This window comes from Accipiter gentilis, chromosome 19 (genome assembly GCF_929443795.1).
Source record: "Accipiter gentilis chromosome 19, bAccGen1.1, whole genome shotgun sequence".
Classification (NCBI taxonomy): Eukaryota; Metazoa; Chordata; class Aves; order Accipitriformes; family Accipitridae; genus Astur; species Astur gentilis.
In genome coordinates, this window is record NC_064898.1 from 19603454 (window position 1) to 19622514 (window position 19061).

At 43.5% G+C, this 19061-nt stretch overlaps 1 protein-coding gene across 1 annotated transcript in view; it reads right to left on the bottom strand.

The window, feature by feature from the left end:
• Window positions 1-19061, bottom strand: part of PRSS23 (serine protease 23) — an 898595-nt gene that overhangs the window by 284925 nt on the left and 594609 nt on the right. The window lies entirely within an intron of this gene.

The window sequence follows — 19061 nt, forward strand, 5'->3', positions numbered from 1 at the left end:
TTGCTGTGGATATGGGGCAACTCATTGAGTAAATTGGCTAATTTCCCAGTAATCCTGCTTAAGTCCTCTCTGTTAATCTGTTGCCCTGTTTCTTTCCAATATACAAGGTAGAAAATAGAGTTGGGGGGGGGGATTGCAACATTTGGAATTAACCATTTCTTTCTAGGTGAAACTCGCCTGCAACACAGTCCTTGGTTAATGCAGCACTCATCTTTACTGTTCTTTGCATGAGTGAATAGGAGTGGCTTAGAGGTGAGTCCCAGTTTCATGGGCAGAAGATGACTTCTTTGGTAATCTGCTGTTAAAATAATATGTGACCAAAGTAGTTAGTATTTTTATACACAAAATACAATCTTAAGTTTGGGGTTTTTTTAGGGTGTAGGGAAATTTATACAGAAAAATAGTTATCTGTAATGAAAATATCCCATTTAACTTGGAAGAGAAAGCTCCCTTCAGTAGCAGAATTTCAGAACTACTTGACTACTTGTTCAAGCTGAGGGGCAGGGGAAGGATAGCTTTGTGGTTTTGGCTTGCTTTTTTTGACACACACACACCCCCCCACACACACACCCCGCCAAAGATAATCAAGGCATGTTTGGACTTGTGTTTTGCCAGAATTTGAACAAGAACCTCTGGAATAGCTTATATTGTGCATTGGATTGTTTTAGCTGAGGAATTGAGGGGGTGAGGTGGGGAGTGGAGAGCAGGGTACTTGTTCCTTCGGGTTTGGATTATTTGGTGTTCCTCCAAATGAGAGTTCCCTGAGGACTTAACCCCTGGTAGCAGCTGCAGTATATCATGAAGACTTACAATTCTCCCACACACCTCTTTGCCTAAAATATACAACCGAGCGCATGCCTTTCTCTTGCACTTCTCCCTCTCCTCCCCTTTCTTCTCTCATAACAGTGTTTTCCCTGGGGAAAGATTGTGTGTTATTTTCTTAGAAATTCCCGTGTCTGTCTATCTGTGACTGCTGTGTGGCAGCTGCACTGGTGCTAATGTGAGGATGGGAGTTCTCAGAGTGGTCTGTCACCATCACTGCCCCCGGCGACTGTCATCAGACATACTTGTTTGCCTCTGGCTGACTGCAGTATGTGAGTGTCCCTGTTTTCTATATTTCAGAGCTGCACAGAGAAATGTCAGTCAGCCTGATGGATCTTCTATGTGGCCAACATGACATACTTGAATTCTCAACTGGTTAATATTCAAGGATCACCTCCTCAAAGCTCAGGAGCAATGCATCCCAGCAAAAGTCAGGCAAAACCACCAGGAGGCCTGTGTGGATGAACAAGGAGCTCCAGGACAAACTCAAACACTAAAAGGAAGCCTACAGAGGGTGGAAGCAAGGACAGGTAGCCTGGGAGGAATACAGAGAAATTGGCTGAGCAGCCAGGGAACAAGTTAGGAAAGCTAAAGCCCCGATAGAATTAAGTCTGGCCAGGGACGTCAAGGGCAACAAGAAAACCTATAGATAAAAGGAAGACTAGGGGAAATGGGGGCCCTTTCTGGAAGGAAATGGGAGACCTGATTACCTGGGACATGGAGAAGACTGAGGTAGTCAATGGCTTTTTATCTCTGTCTTCACTAACAAGTGCTCCAGCCACACCATCCAAGTCACAGAAGGCAAAGGCAGGGACTGGGAGAATGAAGAACCACTCACTGTAGAAGATCAGGTCTGAGACCATCTAAGAAACCCAGAGGTGCACAAGTCCGTGGGACCTGATGAGATGCATCCGTGAGTCCTGAGGGAACTGGCAGATGAAGTGGCAAAGCCACTATCCATCCTATTTGAGAAGTCCTGGCAGTCTGGGGAAGTTCCCACAGACTGGAAAAGGGGAAACATAACGCCCATTTTTAAAAAGGGAAAAAAGGAAGATCTGGGGAACTACAGGCCAGTCAGTCTCACCTCTATGCCTGGCAAGATCATGGAGCAGATCCTCCTGGAAACTATGCTAAGGCACGTGGCAAATGAGGAGGTGATTGGTGACAGCCAACATGGCTTCACTAAGGGCAAATTGTGCCTGACAAATTTGGTGGCCGCCTATGATGGGGTTACAGTGTTGGTGGATAAGGGAAGAGCAACAGATGTCATCTACCTGGACTTGTGCAAAGCATTTGACACTGTCTCACACGACATCCTTGTCTCTAAGTTAGAGAGACATGGATTTGATGGATGAACCACTCGGTGGATGAGGATGGTCACACTCAAAGAGTTGCAGTCAACGGCTCGATGTCCAAGTGGAGACCAGTGATGAGTGGCGTTCCTGAGGGGTTAGTATTGGGACTGGTGCTGTACAACACCTTTGTCGGTGACATGGGCAGTGGGATTGAGTGCACCCTCAGCAAGTTTGCTGATGAAACCAAGCTGGAAGGAAGGGATGCCATCCAGGGGGTCCTGGACAGGCTTGAGAGGTGGGCCTGTGTGAACCTCATGAAGTTCAAGAAGGCCAAGTGCAAGGTCCTGCACATGGGTCGGGGTAACCCCAAGCACAAATACAGGTTACGCAATGAGTGGATTGAGAGCAGCCCTGACGAGAAGGACTTGATGGTGTTGGTTGACAAGAAGCTCAATATGACCCGGCAATGTGCGCTTGCAGCCCAGAAAGCCAACCGGGTCCTGGGCTGCATCAAAAGAAGTGTTGCCAGCAGGTCAAGGGAGGGGATTCTGCCCCTTTACTCCGCTCTTCTGAGACCCCACCTGGAGTACTGCGTTCAGCTCTGGGGCCCCCAACACAAGAACAACATGGACCTGTTGGAGCGAGTCCAGAGGAGGACCACAAAGATGATCAGGGGGCTGGAGCACCTCCCCTATGAAGACAGGCTGAGAGACTTGGGGTTGTTCAGCCTGGAGAAGAGAAGGCTCCAGGAGGCCTTATAGCAGCCTCCCAGTACCTAAAGGGGGCCTACAGGAAAGATGGGGAGGGACTTTTTACAAGGGCATTTACAAGGGTGATAGGACAAGGGGTAATGGCTTTAAACTGAAAGAGGGTAGATTTAGATCAGATCTTAGGAAGAAGTTCTTCACTGTGAGGATGGTGAAGCACTGGCACAGGTTGCCCAGAGAGGCTGTGGCTGCCCCATCCCTGGCAGTGTTCAGGGCCAGGTTGGATGGGGCTTGGAGCAACCTGGTCTAGTGGAAGGTGTCCCTGCCCATGGCAGGGGGGATGGAACTAGATGATCTTTAAGGTCCCCTCCAACCCAAGCCATTCAATGGTCCTTTATGAAGATTTTCAGTTTTCACTTTCTCATTCTTGCATTCCCCTCCCAAATACCGTAGCAGGTTCCCCCCCCCCCGCCAAATCATTCATTTCTTCAGAAAAGCCATTTCTGGTATGTGTTAAAATTCCCTTTAAAACATCAAAGCTATCACTGATTTCACTTTCACCTCAATGGATGGGACTTAACTCTGCTTTTGACGATCAGCAGGGATTTGACGATCAGCAGGGATAGAGCTGCCTGATACAGCTGGGACTGTCTCACTTTAGGTTGAAATAACGTAGGAAGTGGTGTGGGCTCCACAATGTGCTGAAGAGCGCGGCGTAATGCCCGGAGCCTCTTGGGGATGTGGTGCAGCAGCCAGCGAGGAGAGAGAGGTTTTCGGGAGGGTCTGCGTTCAGGTCTGCCAGTGACTTTGTGGAAGCTCCAGGGTGTTGCAGGAATGGGGCAGGGATGGCTGGGGGGGCTTCAGGTTGCAGTTGGCCTAAACCGCTGTGCAGAGGTGTCTGTCCCCGCTGCGTGTCCCACAGCACAGCCTTACTAATGCCCTCATCTGTACCACTTCTGCTGAGAGCAAAATAGCACTTGAGTGGTAAAATAAAGTGTACTAGCTAGGTCAGGAAGCCTGTGGGTGCTAACACTCTTGTACCCAGGCTGATTCATGGCTAACTCTGATTTCCCCCACCCCCGTGCATTATAGATGTAGATGTATCTAGCTGTTTTTAAAAAAAGTCAATCCCAATTTGAACCTTGAATTTGAAACTTTGAGGGAGAGCCCATGTGTATTTAAAAAAAAACACAACTCCTTTCCATATCCTGAACAATATGGGCAGCATGTGATAACCAAAGAAAAGGTGGAAGTTTCGACTACAGTATAAAATAATAAAACATGCTTGGCTACCCCTTCTGAACAGTGAGTTTTAAGTGAAAAGGCTTGCACCCTGTTTGACTGAGAGCCAGGGTATCTTGTGTGATGAGAAGAAGGTGTCGGGGAGTGCAGCTCGAGCAAGCTGAGGTTTCTCTGCTGGTTGCCATGGATCCTGGACATGCGGTAGGCTGAAGCGCTGTGTGAGTGTGTGTGTATGTTTAAGTTTAAAAAAAAACAAAAAGAAGCATTTAATGACATCTGGGAAGTTAATAACGACGCCCAACTTTAGGAGGTGGTCAGGTGCAGGATATTAACAGAGCATCAGTTTTATCAGTTCCCTCTGAATGACAGGTGGGGCAGGAGGAGAAGTTGAAGCCTTTCTGTACAGCCATAGAGAAACAGGCATGTGCATATGAAGAGTTTTCTGTATCGGTAAGAGGAAAGACACTAACATGTACTTCTGCCAATTATTCCTAATTGCTTCATTTGGATCAGCTGACTTGATCCAGCAGATGCTATTTAGCATGAGGTGCACAAGCTAAATTAATCTCTCTCTCTCTCTCTCGTGGTAACATCTCACTAGGCTGATAATTTAGCTCGCTCTTCTCCAAGCACATTTTGCTATTTGCAGTTTAAGATATATATGCATGTTTATACTTGAAGTGATCTCTGGGACCTCTAAATTATCTCATTAAATAGAGAATATTTTTAAGAGCTATGTAGAAGGGCTGATATCACTTTAGCAATGTGACAGGTGATAAATTTTAAGTATGGTCACAAGCACCAAAGATATTAAAAGTGATGTCTTCGCCCTAGGAGGATTGCAGAAGTTTGGGAAACATTGTGCATTCTTAAATGTCCAGCAATTCCAACCCTGATTCTCTGCATGTAAGATAGGAAAAATTTCCAAAAATTTTAACTAACTGTAGAGAATCCTTATGATTATATTTAACAAAGGAAATATAATGTACACAGCATGTGGGGTTTTTAAAACCTCATTTAATTTTCTTTTCTATTACTCTCTTTACTTATTCAACACTTGTGACAGTGATATAATATACAATGATGGCCTCCTCTATTGTTCTGTTTAGTGTTTAGCCAGAATAAATAGGATTTTTGGTCTGGACTGTACATGGGATTCCCTAAGACTTTTTCTCTCATTGGCACTGATGACTGAAGGAAACTAGAGTATCTCAGAAGATCAATCTTCCTGAAAGCAGACATGCTGTGGCCTCTGAGAGGCCGTTAGTTCACCTGGAAACCGGGCTACCCAAAGCGACAGTCTCTTGACTTTTGGCTCACTACTCTGCTCTTGGTCCTGCTGCGCCACTTCTTGCTCCCAGCCCCTTTGTGAGCCCCAGTTCTGCATCAAGGTTCTGGTAAATCCCTTCAGCCCATTTAAAATTCTGATCCTATTTTGGGACCCTCTCACCTCACCCTTTAAGTGTTTAGGCATAAGTAGGAATACTCCAAAAGCTCAACATTTGCAGGTTGGGTGACTGAGTCTGCAGTCTGTACTGTACTGTCACTTTTCACAAAGATTTCCTTCTAAATCTCATACATTAATAAGGCTGCTGAGGCTGTGAATTTTGTCACTCAGTTACATTTCTCCCTCCTTTCCTGCAGCCCTCTATTAACCCTGAGATTGTATGCGCAGGTTTAAATTTCAGCAGGATAATAACGGCAGGAAACTGCATCCAGTTGGGGGGTGGGGTGGGGGGTGGGGAGAATCAATTACAAGAAATTGACTAAAAGGCCAAATCAAATACATAAAACTCAGCAGTGGGATGATAAAATATAAGCAATGCAATGCTTCTTTTCACAGAACGTATCTATTTTCTGTGTGAGCTGCCCTGAGGAAAGAAGTAGAAATAGGGTGATTGCATCTTCCTGATTGCTGGGTGCTGATTTTTCAGTTATAACATGGGAGGGTCATTCTTTTTTTCTTTTTTAATTAAAGAGGCTGGCAAAACAGAACTTGATGTTAGCTCTATCTTATCCATTAGGATTGCAGAGGTTTGTAATAGCAGCATTAAAACTGCTCCAAATGGAAAATGAATGGGACCGTCTGGGTGTGGAAGAACCAGGATGGATGGCAGGAGATGGGCTGTAGGAAAGGCTGGTGCCGATGGCATATTACAGCATATTACATTCCCAGCACATCTGCATGAAGTCAGAACAGGTAACAAAGGATAACCTAAAGCAAGGGACATCCTAAAAGAAGGGGCAATCTAAAGAAAAAAAAAAAAAAAAAAAAAAAAAAGACAGATCACATACCTATGCCAGTAAGACATGATGGGATAGAAGAGAAGGACAAATCCTTTTCAGCAGCTTCCAGGTAAAAAGGCTAGATACTTTATTAAGAAAATCCTAATGCTTCACAGGAGTGGGACAGAATGGAGAGGCAAAAGATCGCAACCATTTTCAGATCCGAAACAGTACAAGAAAGACTCATCCAAAAGCAGCACCTGAAGGCTAACCTAAGGATGAGGAGATGATGAGGGCTGGGTAGCCGGCATCCCTTTTCCTCCCTGTTTCTGCAAGGAAACCTGGCCAAAGCACTGGGATATACATGAGTATAAGTATACTGGCTATTTGAACATATAGCATGGCACTTGTAAGAAGGTGGGTGTGAGACTGTTGCTGTATGTTTTAAAATAAAATCACTTTTCCCTCCTATAGGTCTTGTATTGAGTTTTGCTACACTGCTGCTACGGGGAAGCAACGCTAATTACTACAAAATCTCTGGCTTAAGAGTTCAACTACATGTCTCCAAGTACAGCGCTCTTCCTCAGCATTAATTTGTGCGGTGTTTTGAACCTATGAACACTCATGTATGGCAAAGCTTATGTTTACCTTCTAATTCGTTTACACCCTTCCTGCAGTTCCACTTCCACCAAGAAAAGAAACGTTGGCTGTGCCATGACAGGTGATGGCCCTCTTACGTGTGTTATAGATTAAGTAAAGATTCATAGCTGGGAGCCTGGTTCCCAATGGAAAGGGCAGCTGTCTCATTGCTAAAATGACTTCCAGAATGGGTAGGTGGTTTTTTTGTTTGTTTGAAATGAGTGCTAAAAACAGGTTAAAAGTGGTCAAAAAGCATAAAACCCATTCTGGTATTTCTGAATTACTTAGTAACTTTTTCTTATTTTGTAATGAGAAAAAGATAAAGTTTCAGCTGCTCAGCAACATCTCCTGGCATTCCTTTTATAGATATAGATATAAAAATAAATAAATATATATATACACAAACAGAAAGGACTTTCTTCTCTCTTTTTTTACAGTTCAGAATGTGGCTGAACGTCCCCATCTGGAAACTCTGCACCAGACGGACTGAGGTCCACACAGCGTTACTTACCCTCCTTATCTCTAACCTTCTCTGGTCTTGCCTGTTGAGATGAGGCTTCCAGGACCAGACCTGGCCACCATGCAGAGTGCGAGCAGTGTTCAGCACGCAGGAGCCTTTCTTGTTGAGCCTTGAAGCGCTGTGCCGAGAGCAGGCTAAATAATGAGCAATAAAGGGTGGAAGGAGCCCGTACCCAGCACTGTCTTTATAAACACTTTTATTGTATCTTATTCCCTGTTCAAAGTTTTGTCTCTGGGCAGCAGGAAGAAAAGTGGCCTCCTGGCTGCTGTTTTGGGGTGAAGTGGTTGCTTCTGGAAGGGCACTTGAGTTGCTCCTTCCCTGGAGTATGAATGAGGGTGGTGGGAAGGGGAGACCTCTGGAAGGAGAAGCAGCAAAGGGAGAGCCTGGAGGATGAGGGGGGACTAATCAAAAGAGCAAAAGACAGCCAGTACAGCCAGGCCTCAGAGAGGACAGCAAGAAAAGGTGTTCCCTTGGTGTCCCAAGGAGTCTACTCGGAGGTTGCCGAGAGTGGGGAAAACTCGAAAAGTTGCTGTGAGCAAGATTAAAGGGACGTCAGCCTGTGCTGCAAGGAGACAGTGGGCATATTTCCATCTCTCTGAATTCTCCAAACCATAGCTTTGCTCTAAATCCTGTTGTACTAAAACCTACCTTTAACATCCCAGTTTCTTTTGGTGGGCTGAGAAAAGGAGCAGTCGCATCGACTGATGTGGCCAACGCAGGAGTCCTGTCCCGTGTAATGATCAGCTCAGTGCCTGGGCCTGCTCTTGGAGGAACAGGCAGCCCTACATGCTCCACTGAGCCATTGCATGTCAGAAAGCAAAGAGAGTTTTTTGGGGCAGAAACTCTGATGTAGTCTGGCTGGAATACACCAGGTGGAGGAGCTGGCTCAAGAGACCACTCTGTTAAACCTTTCAGCAGGCAAAAATATCCACCACTTTTATAAGAAAAGCTTGCTCTGAGCAGGATGTGACTTTTCTTGATATTTGATGTTTGTGACAATGTTTTGCAGTTGGTTCGTGTGGGTTGCACGAGGGCAGTATTTGGCCATCACAGCAGCAGCATCACCGCATGAAGTCAGCAGAAGTCTTCAGTAAGACCGGATTGTTCCCTTGTCTGTGTGGGGCAAGGAGATGTTAGATCTGGGGAAACACTATGTTTTTCAGTTGTATTAACCAAAAATCAGATCCTGGTTCTGGCTGAGAATGAGTACAAATGAGGGTTCTGGGCTTTGCTATGTTATTAATAAAAGCTGCTGTAATGGGGGACAGTATGGACATATAGTCAGATCTCGGGCTTAGCTCCTCATGCAAGTGAAATGCTGTGGCAATACATTTATAATGTGCCTCAAAAAATGATTTATTGTTAACAATAGGCACTAATATATTTCAGCGTAAAAATGTCCAGAAGCATTATACTTTCTTAGGAAGATGAAAGGGAACAAAAAAAGCCCTTTTTTCTAAAAAAAACCCCAACCCTCATCTCTGCAGGTATAAAGCAATTCCTTTCTTTCTTGACCTTTCTCTTGAAGGGAGCAACAATAATGTTTCAGTTGCTCCTGTGAATGGCAGCGTGATGTGTCCCCGAAAGGTAATAGGTATGCAGTTCAATATGTCTCTGCCTCTCTGCAATCAGTAACAGGAGAGAGGTTGCTGCTTATTTAGAAATTCTCTAAACTGGGTCATTACTCATGTTGCATTTCACTTGCATGTTATGCTCTTACATCTAAATATTGAGGGTTGGGCTGTGATAAGACACAGTAGGCATTGGTAATGACTGGGTACCACTGTGTCCATCTGTGATTCTGAATCTTGAATAACCATGAAAAACTCCTCAGTGAGCTAGAGTGGATTTCTGCAAACGTTAAATTGTCACTGGAAGAGACAAAACAGGGTGGAAGTTCAGGAAATCATCTCTAATTTTCAAGCACTTTATTCTTGGGCAGATAAACGTTACTTACAGTGAGCAAATCCTGTCTCCCTGTGCAATGCCACTGATTTCAGTGCAACTGTTCAGGCTACAAAGCATCAGTCTCTATGAGTACGAGTGTAGGATCTGCCCTCTCTTTTTGTGTACACAGATACCCACAGGCAGCAGACTTACCAAGCATCCCAGACAGATGTTGAAAATTGCCATCAGCACTGGGTGTTTTGCCCAACTTTTTCTGTGCCTTTTGCAGCTGTTCTCTAAGATTAAGGGGTTTCGTTGGGTTTTTATTTCAAGAGCCTTTTGTTGGTGTTTACAATAATTTTCATAAGTCTGTCAGCCTTTTTTTCTACTTCTGAGTAGGGCTTGGTTTAGATCAATAATTTCTGTATAAAAACTGTCAGTGAGGCCTCATGAAAAGGAAACTAAGTCATCCCAGACTATTGCTGGCAGCCAGGCATGCTCAATACACCACAGAAGTGACCAGAAAGGCTATCCCTCCCCAAATGGATCATTTGGGGATTTGTAAAACTCTCCATACTTTCCCACCAGCCCATCTGTACTTCCAAAGTTGTTCTGGTAGTCAAGGGGACATTATTCCTGTCAACAGTGACACAACTTCGATGGCATTTTAGCCACTAGTTTCTATGTAATTCATCCAGTGCTAGATGTTGTAGTTTTATCAAGCTAGCTGAAGTCACTGCTGACTTTCCCACAGCTCAGCTATGCCGGGTGTAGCAGCATCTGTGGCTGAGATGAGACCTGAGGATATCAGTTTTCCTTCCTGTATTGGGTCTGGCTGACATGGAGTTAATTTTCCCCATAGCAGCCCTCATAGTACTGACTGGTAGCTAGAAAGGTGCTGATAACACCCCAGTGTTTTGGCTACTGCTGAGCAGTGCTCACGCACCATCAAGGCTGTCTCTCCAACGTTCCCCCCCCCCCCACACCAGTAGGCAGGGGGTGGGCAAGATCTTGGGAGGGGACATGGGCAGGACAGCTGACCCAAACTGACCAAGGGGATATTGCATACCATGTCATGTCTGCTCAGCAACAAAAGCTAAGAGAAAGGAGGAGGAGGGGGGACATTCGTTATTATGACATTTGTCTTCTGGAGCAACCACTATTCATACTGAATCCCTGTTTCCCGGGAAGTGGCTGGACATCACCTACTGGTGGGAAGTAGAGAATAAATTGGTTTTGCTTTCCTTTGCTTCCACAAGCAGCCTTTGCTTTTGCTTTATTCAGCTGCCATTATCTTGACCCACAAGGGGGTTTTTTCCATCTTATTTTCTCCCCACCCTGTCCTGCTGAGGAAGGGAGTGACAGAGCGGCTTGGTGGGCACCAGGCATCCAGCCAAGGTCAACCCACCACACTTCTCCTCATACCCTGAGTCCCAAGTGGGTGTGTAATTTTCTCTGAAAAGAAAGACTCACTTGGACTGAACAAAAGCCTTGATACATGAGTGTTTCAGGATGTGATCTGTGGGCTGTTGAAGGATTTAGCGATCCTGTTTGTAGGCTGCAATACAGAGACACTAGAAAGAGAAGCACAGGTCAGAAATAGCAGAGGGGACTGTTGCAGACGTAACAGCACGTGATTCCTTACCATCTTTGCATGTGTCATTTACTGATAATCATATTTTGCACAGACAAACTGCCCAACATAACGCAGGGTTTTAGAGCCCCCGCACTACTGCACGGCTCACCTTCATGCCCATGAACAGCAATCTCATAATTAAGCATCTCCTTGTGCATGACTGCTTTCAGCCTCTTCAGATGCAAAATGTACTGAAAATGGAGTATGAATATGACTTGACTGCAATATGAACTGATCTATAAACCCAGTGCACCAATAATCTGATTAATTCAGCATATAGGTCAGCTATTAGAAGCCTCTGAGCTCTTCTTCTAAGATACCCCGAGATCTTAAATTTCTCTTACTTGGCAAGGTACTGTGGATACTTCATGTGTTCCATGAAATGGTCAAGACCACATAGGATTAGGCCCTCTGGCTATTCATTATTTCATGCCAAACATTATCATATAGTCTATTCTAGTACAGTAAAGCTCTTGGGAGCTTCGCTGTGCACACCATCCATTCTGAGACAGTTGCAGCAGGAGACAAATGAGGCAAAAAGGATTGCAGCTGACAGTGCTGTATGAATAAATTGCTTGATTTCTCATATAATGGGCTGTAAGGCTCCTAATCTGTAATGACCTAAATAACTTAGATGGACCTGCACCTTAAACTGAACCTATTCCCGAATGTCTTTTTTTCCTCGGTATTAGAAATATTCTTACATATTATAGTCTTCCTCAAACACCTGGAACAAGCCTCAGGTTCGCAGGCTCTGGTCCTCGTGGGGACTTTAGTCACCCCAATATCTGCTGCTGGGGCAGCACAGCAGGGCACAAGCGGCTCGAGAGGTTTCTGGAGTGCATTGATGGTAATTTCCTGACGCAGGTGATTGAGGAACTGAAGAGGGAAGATGCCTTGCTGGACCTTATACTTACAAACCAGGAGGAACTGTATGGGGATGTGAAAACTGGGGGCAGCTTTGGCTGCAGTGACCATGAAAGGGTGGAGTTCAGGATCCTGAGAAGAGGGGAAAAAAGCAAAAAGCAGTGTCACAAGCCTTGACTTCAGGAGAGCAGACTTCAGCCTGTTCAGGGATCTACTTGGAAGAATCCTCTGGGAAGCCCTGGACAGAAGAGGGGTCAAGGAGAGCTGATTGATTTTCAAGAATCACCTCCTCCAAGTTCAAAAGCGATCCATCACCATGTGCAGGAAATCAAGCAAAGGCAGGAGGAGGCCTGCATGGGTGAACAAGGAGCTCCTGACTAAACTTGAGCACGAAAAAGAAATGTACGAGTGGTGGAAGCAGGGACAGGTGGCCAGGGAGGAATATAGACTCACTGGCCAAGTGTGCAGGGATGCCTCCACAAGTGCCAAAGGAGCTGTATGATGTCATTGTGAGACCACTCTTGGTTATCTTTGAAAGGTCATGGTGAGCAGGAGAGTTTCCTGAGAGCTACCAGGCTCAAAGGGTTGGGATCAGCTGCACAAAGCCTAGCTGGAGGCCAGTGACTAGAGGTGTACCCCAGGGATCAATACTGGGGCCAATTCTGTTCAACATCTTCATTAATGACCTAGATGAGGGGACAGGTTGCACCCTCAGCAAGTTTGCAGGTGATACGAGGTAACTGATGGACCAGAGGCGTGTGCTGCCATTTAGGGGGACTTCGACAGGCTGGGGAATTGGGCAGAGATGAATCTTATGACATTCAACAAGGGGAAATGCCAAATCCTGTAGCAGGAGAGGAATAGCCCCAAGCGTCAGTGCACTCTGGGAGGCCAACCAGATGGAAAGAGCTTTGCAGAGAAGGAACTGGGGGTCCTGGTGGACAACAAGTTGAATCTGAGCCTTGCAACCAAGCCGGCCAACATCATCCTGGGCTGCATTAGGCAAAGCATCAGCAGCAGGTTGAAGGAGGTGATCTTTCACCTCTAATTAGCACTGGTGAGATACACCTGAGTGCTGTGTCCAATGCTGGGCTCCCCAGTATGAGAGACAAGGAGGCCTGAGTCCAGCAAAGACCACAAAGGTGACTAAGGGCTTGGGGCATCAAGGACAGGCCATGGGAGCTGGGACAGTTTCAGCCTGGAGAAGAGAAGGCTCATGGGGATCTTATCAATGTGTTTAAGTACCTGATGTGGTGAGTAAAGAACACAGACAAAGATAGAAATTTTATTTAAACGTAAGAAAAAAGCTTTTTACTCTGTGTGTGGTCTAACACTGGAACAAGTTGCCCAGAGGTATTGTGAAGTCTCCACCCCTGAAGATATTCAAAATCGAAGTGTACATGGCCATGAGCAATGTGCTCTCATTGACTCTGCTTTGAGCGGGGGGGGGTTGGACTTGATGATTTCCAGAAGTACCTTCCCACCTCAGTGATTCTGTGTTATTTTAAATGAGAGCAAATATAACTTACAAACTATACTCTTGGTGAACTTTTATCAGGTAAAGGGAGTACCTTTTGTTGTTTTGTTTCGTGGTTTAAATTTTCAGTTTGGGAACCCAGTCCTCAATGAAAATTGTTTAAGCCAATGCATATTAACTTAGGATCTATTCTGATAAAAGTTCCTGCACATTAAGTCAGTGCTGCTTGATAAGCACCATTAGAGACTGATAGTCTCCAAGAATCAGACTTAAATCTACGTGAATCAGACAGAAGTTTCACTGATGTGATTCAGCCCTGTTCTTAAAGAAGATTTTTTCCGTGCAGGACAGGGTAGACTAGTCTCTAAGCTCCTGCCCTCCTGGGAGGACATAATATAGATTACTGAATATAAGAAACTTTCTAGCTTAATTTAGACATACCTATCTGTAGCACTGCAACCTATCGATCCTCATCATACAAGTAATTCACGGTACCTGAAGAGGGTTAGAACTGCTGCACTGTCAGTTTGGTCCAGGCTTTTGTCGGTAGCTCCATAGCAGCAACTCTGATGAGCGAGACGGTTCAGACTACAACCTCAGCTAGTGCTCTTACACTTTGCTTATTGAATCTGAGACATGACAGCGTTCATTTGGAACTGGAGCATTTCGGATTAATTCTGTGGTGTATGATGCTTTCACTGCCGTCTAGCCTCAGGGACAAGCCATTTTTCTTTTCCCAGAGTATTACTGACCCCGTTATTAGATTTTACCCATGGCAGACATTCTGGTCCTTCCTCTTATTGCTTTTCAAGTTGCATTGTGTTCATGTATTCCCAGGTGACTGTTCAAATGCACTTGGTGTAAAATGCACTGCAACCCATCTAAGACTTCGCTGCAGGCTCCAAAGGATAGACCTTAACTTGGATTTTATTAGGCTGTGCGGATCTATATGAAAATAAAAATTAAAATAATTCAGCCTTGAGAAGGCAATTGCATCCAATTATTATTTTTTGAGTCTGATAGAATAGAAATGTGTTTGCATCTGAGCACTAACTGTGCTCACAGAGGTAACTAAAACCATCTGATATGCCCTGAGGCATCGGTACAAGGCTGGTGGATATGGAAGATATATTGCAATGTGCAACAAGTAGCCAAGCTGGGTCCCGTTATCAGACTAAGAGTTTGTAATTGTGAGAGAGCCACAAGGTCTCACTCTTTAAATACGATGATTCATGCACCTATAGGATGCTAAAATTTAGAATCTCTTTGCCTGTGTTCTCACCGCTTCTCTGCCCTGAATCCTATCTTGCCTTCAGGTCTGATCTTGAGGGATTTCTAACCCTAGAAACAGATCCATTGCTCTAGAGGGCAAAATTGTACCCTCAACCAGTAACTCATACCTGTTTAAGACTTTTTTAACAGGGCTGCAATTGTGCTAGAGGGAAAGGTTTCAGCTGTTTTCAAGAGGTGTAGTTCCTGAGATAAAACAGACACTGCCATAGACTATTCCTGCCATCCAGACCTTGTTTTGTAGGACAGCCGGAGCATAATTCCCAAGAGGTCACACTTGGGCATGACCATTAAGTCTATACTGTTATGTTATTGATAGAGTGCTTTCAGCCAGGCTGTAGACTGAACTTTTAATGAACAAGAATAATTGAGCGCAGGAGTTATAACTCACTTCAGAACAATAACATGACATCTGACCATAAAAGCTAACTGGTACTTCCATTGGTTACATAAACATTTGTTTAGATATTCCTTGAGGGTTCTTTCCTGATAAAGTGTATTTTCTGCTAAGTTAATTATAAGTTAAGAAGATCGTAATTTAATCAAAGGAGAGTTCTTGCTATGTTTGACAAGTCAATAACCATTCCACTATGGGTATGTTTGATGAGTCAACAGTAATTTTTAACTGAATGTCTTAATCACAAGAACAGTTGGAATAGAAGAAGGGAAAATCCAAACTAATTAAATCTTTCTAGTCTAAAAATAAAATTGGGGGACGTGCACCATTTTGTTAAAACAATCAGTTTCTCTGTAAAAGATTATTCTTGCCATGATGGAGTATTCCCATAATGAAGTCAGTGAATATACTATGACTGAAATGAGGAAGACGATATATTAATAAAAGATGAACAGTTTCTGTGTAGCTAACAACTTAGTATTTAATCCATACGCCAGGATTAATTGGGATATGGAAGTCTGGCAAAAAACTGTGTAGAATTTCAATGTTTTGTATTTTTTCTAAAATGTAATCTTTTATCATATGAATTTCATCTATCATCACATCATGTGAATATATATATACATACACACACACACGTGTATATTTACCATTTCTCTGGATTATGGTGTCATTTATATTGTATGATATATAGGCCATATATTATATGATATATAGGCCATATATTATATGATATATGGCATAGGCAAATCCCTTCTAGACATTCAAAGCTACCAGGTATAATAGTGATAGCTGTGTTGTAAAACCCCTAGATAATTAGATGGTGATCCTTTAAGTACATACATTTCTAATAATTTCAATTTATTTTCTCGGGCAAAAACTATTATGTTGTGATTTCAATATGTCAGACAACATTGTCAGTTTTTAAAGGTATTTTTGTAACAACCATGGTGCTCAGAGAGGACTGATGTCCTTTTCTGTGGTATATGCCACGCAAAGAGAAGGAGTGATAAAACCCAGGATGCACTCATGCTGTCCTGGATTCCTGTCAATGTAACTGCATCTTTAATTTTATCACTTCTCTCAGAGAAAAAGATCTCTACTAATGACAGAGAAATAGTGAGAAAATCCTGAAAATTATCACTGTAAAATGAGTTTCACTTTTACACTGAGACCAACACGGTCTGTAATGCCTTAATTTGATGGAACTTTCTTAAATGTTATTATTTACAACAGAGACATGTCGAGTTTGTATCAATTCCTGCCAATTAAAATGGAGTGTTAATGTACTCTATTAATATTAGTATAGGTGTTAGAGATAGCAGAGCATCGGTTGACACTTGTGGCAAATAGCATAGTGGATAGGCAGGGAATTAAAAAACTAAACCAGCATAGGTATACATAATGTCATGTGGGATTTTAATTATTATTTACATTTATTTAATAAAGTTTAAAATGTGTCTTTTCTACAGAAAAGACAGACAACCAAAATATAAACACCGAAATGTCAACTAAACTGGCAGCATGTTTACATGTTCTTATTGCCTGAACGTTGTCGAAGGACCTGAAGCAGCAGAATAGGGGCTCGGAGACACCATCTGGTTCTCCCAGCCTAACAAGTTACTCCGTGTCAGCTGAGCCTTGCTAACTACCTACCTGTGGGTGGCAAATGCAAGCTGGTCTGGTTTATATTAACTGCCCTTAACTGTTGTCTCAGCGCAGGCAGATTGCATTGCACCAGCTCCAGGCTAAGTGTGCTTCCCGGGACACCTCTGCCTGCAGCAAATCTTTGAGAGAGAGTAACTTGGTCGTGTGCCCGAAGGGATCAGCTGGCATCGTCAAACAAGTCTTGCAGTGTTCACTTAAGACATGACCAGCCAAAATTTTCTGCCTTCCCACGTGTCACTGCTTATTACTCCTGCAGCAGAACTGCAAACGCGCAGGACATCCACACCTCCCCGCCCCGGTGCCTTCAGAAGCCGATGGAGCCAAACCAGTACAGACACGTAGTTCAGGACGTGGCAACAGTCCTCCAAAAAGGTGGAGCAAGGCAGGGCTGAGGGCCCTATCCCGCCTCAGGAGCATTCAGCAGGTGGTGCCTATAAAAGCCAATTCACCATGGAGTTCGGAGACCCGGGTACAGCTTTCCCTCAGCAAGACATTTCAGTCCGTGCTTCGCTTTAGCTCAGCAAATCACGCATCTAAATGCAATGAAGCCTCCTCCTGCTCCCCCCACATCGGAACACCTTGCTGAACACCTCGCTTGTAGCCCTACCGCCATCCTGGGGTGACCTTGATTAAGCCTATGAGGAGCTCGTTGTACCAGGGTGTCGCTGGGGCCAAGAATTTAGCCAGGTTCAGAGAAGAATTGGAAACTTAAACAAGTAACGCGATTATCCAGAGCTATTATAGCTAATGCTAACAAAAACTTTGGAAGAAAGGTAAAGCCTCATGCTTCTGGGTGTAGGCCAATCTCTAACTACACTTACTAACAGCCTAAGACCTCCAGCCACCTAATGTCGGCTCACAGTGATCTTCCATGCACTGTTCTATGAGCACTGGCCATCGTCAAAGAAGGGTAGAAGATCAGATATAATTTCAACCTCATCCAAACCACCAATTTTGTCATTTCCTCAACTGCTAAACCCTCTCAGCCTGTTCTTTTTTTAACCTCTAATCTGGGAAATCTTCAACTTTAGAGGGGAACTGTGAGTGCTGAGAAGTGCTTGGGTATTGGATCGTCCCCGAAAACGGCACTGCTGTGAAAGTAAGATTCACAGACAGCACGCTACCAGTAGCAATGATAATAAGCATGAATCACACAAAGATAGTAACTGATTGGAGTGAGCTGATTTGCTTCTCAAATTGTAGTCATTTATGCTGTCTGTAGCTAACAAGGCTAAGCCCTTTAAAATTCTCTCTCCAAACAGAAGGATACAAATAACAGCTTGGTTTTGGAAAGATAATTTAACTTATGGAAAAAAAGTAATCTTATTAAAAATAAAAAGTTTCAAGGAAAATAAGACATTTTTCTCCTCAAATTATCTATTTCCACTTTTTGTGTGTGTATATACATACAAACTTTAAAGTTTGAGTTTAGACGCTGATTATAAAAGACTGCATAACGTAAGTGTTTTGAATTCTTAGTCTATCCAGCTTTTTGGATAGATGACAAATATCTAATGCCATTTCAGTGCACATTTGGATAAGAACTCCATCAAATAATATTTCAGTAAGTGTAAAATATGTTTTCCTTTTATCAAGGTGATCAATAAATGTGAAAATCGTTCATGGGTGAGTTTCAGACAATATTAAAATTCTGGGGGTTTGCTATCAAAACCTTTAAAAGAATCAAACATCTCTAGGTAATGGGTAGGGTTCTCCAGCTAAGCTGCCAAGTTGAAACTGTCACTGTGTTCTTCATTTAAAATATAGGGTCAATCATGTCAGTGGAATGATTTACTCAAATATGGTCAATTGTTTGCAAGTTTGTTACCAGTTATTTCGGAAAACAGGACCGTTGAGACACGGGCATTCATATGCCCTAATGCCGTTATGCTTTCATAACTTCTGATTATCGGAGTCATGGGATAAATCTGGATTTTTTTGCATTTTAGAGTCCAGTTGGGTGAAAAAACAAAGCATAAGCTGTGTGCTGCATTCAGTAGATGTGAGCGTGCTTATAGGTACAGACAATCACAAATATATTAATGAAATTTAAAAATATGTATCTGCTATAATTAAATTCATAGAGCCCTCCTAGTGTGGACACATGTGAAGATGCTTTATATTGCTATAACTGCCAGTTCTAGTGCTATAATGGCATCCACACTGACTTACATTGATTAAAACCAAATCACATCCAAAGTTAAAGTCACACCGGTTTAATTTTTGCACTTTAATGGAGGCGTGAAACCTCTGAAAGGAGATTTCTGCTTTTTTTGCAGTGACTGGCATTTTAAAGGTGTCTGGAAACAAGCATAGGGTGATAAATTATCACCAAGAAGACGGTGATTAAAAAAAGGACGTAAAACTAGCACACAACAGAAACACTGT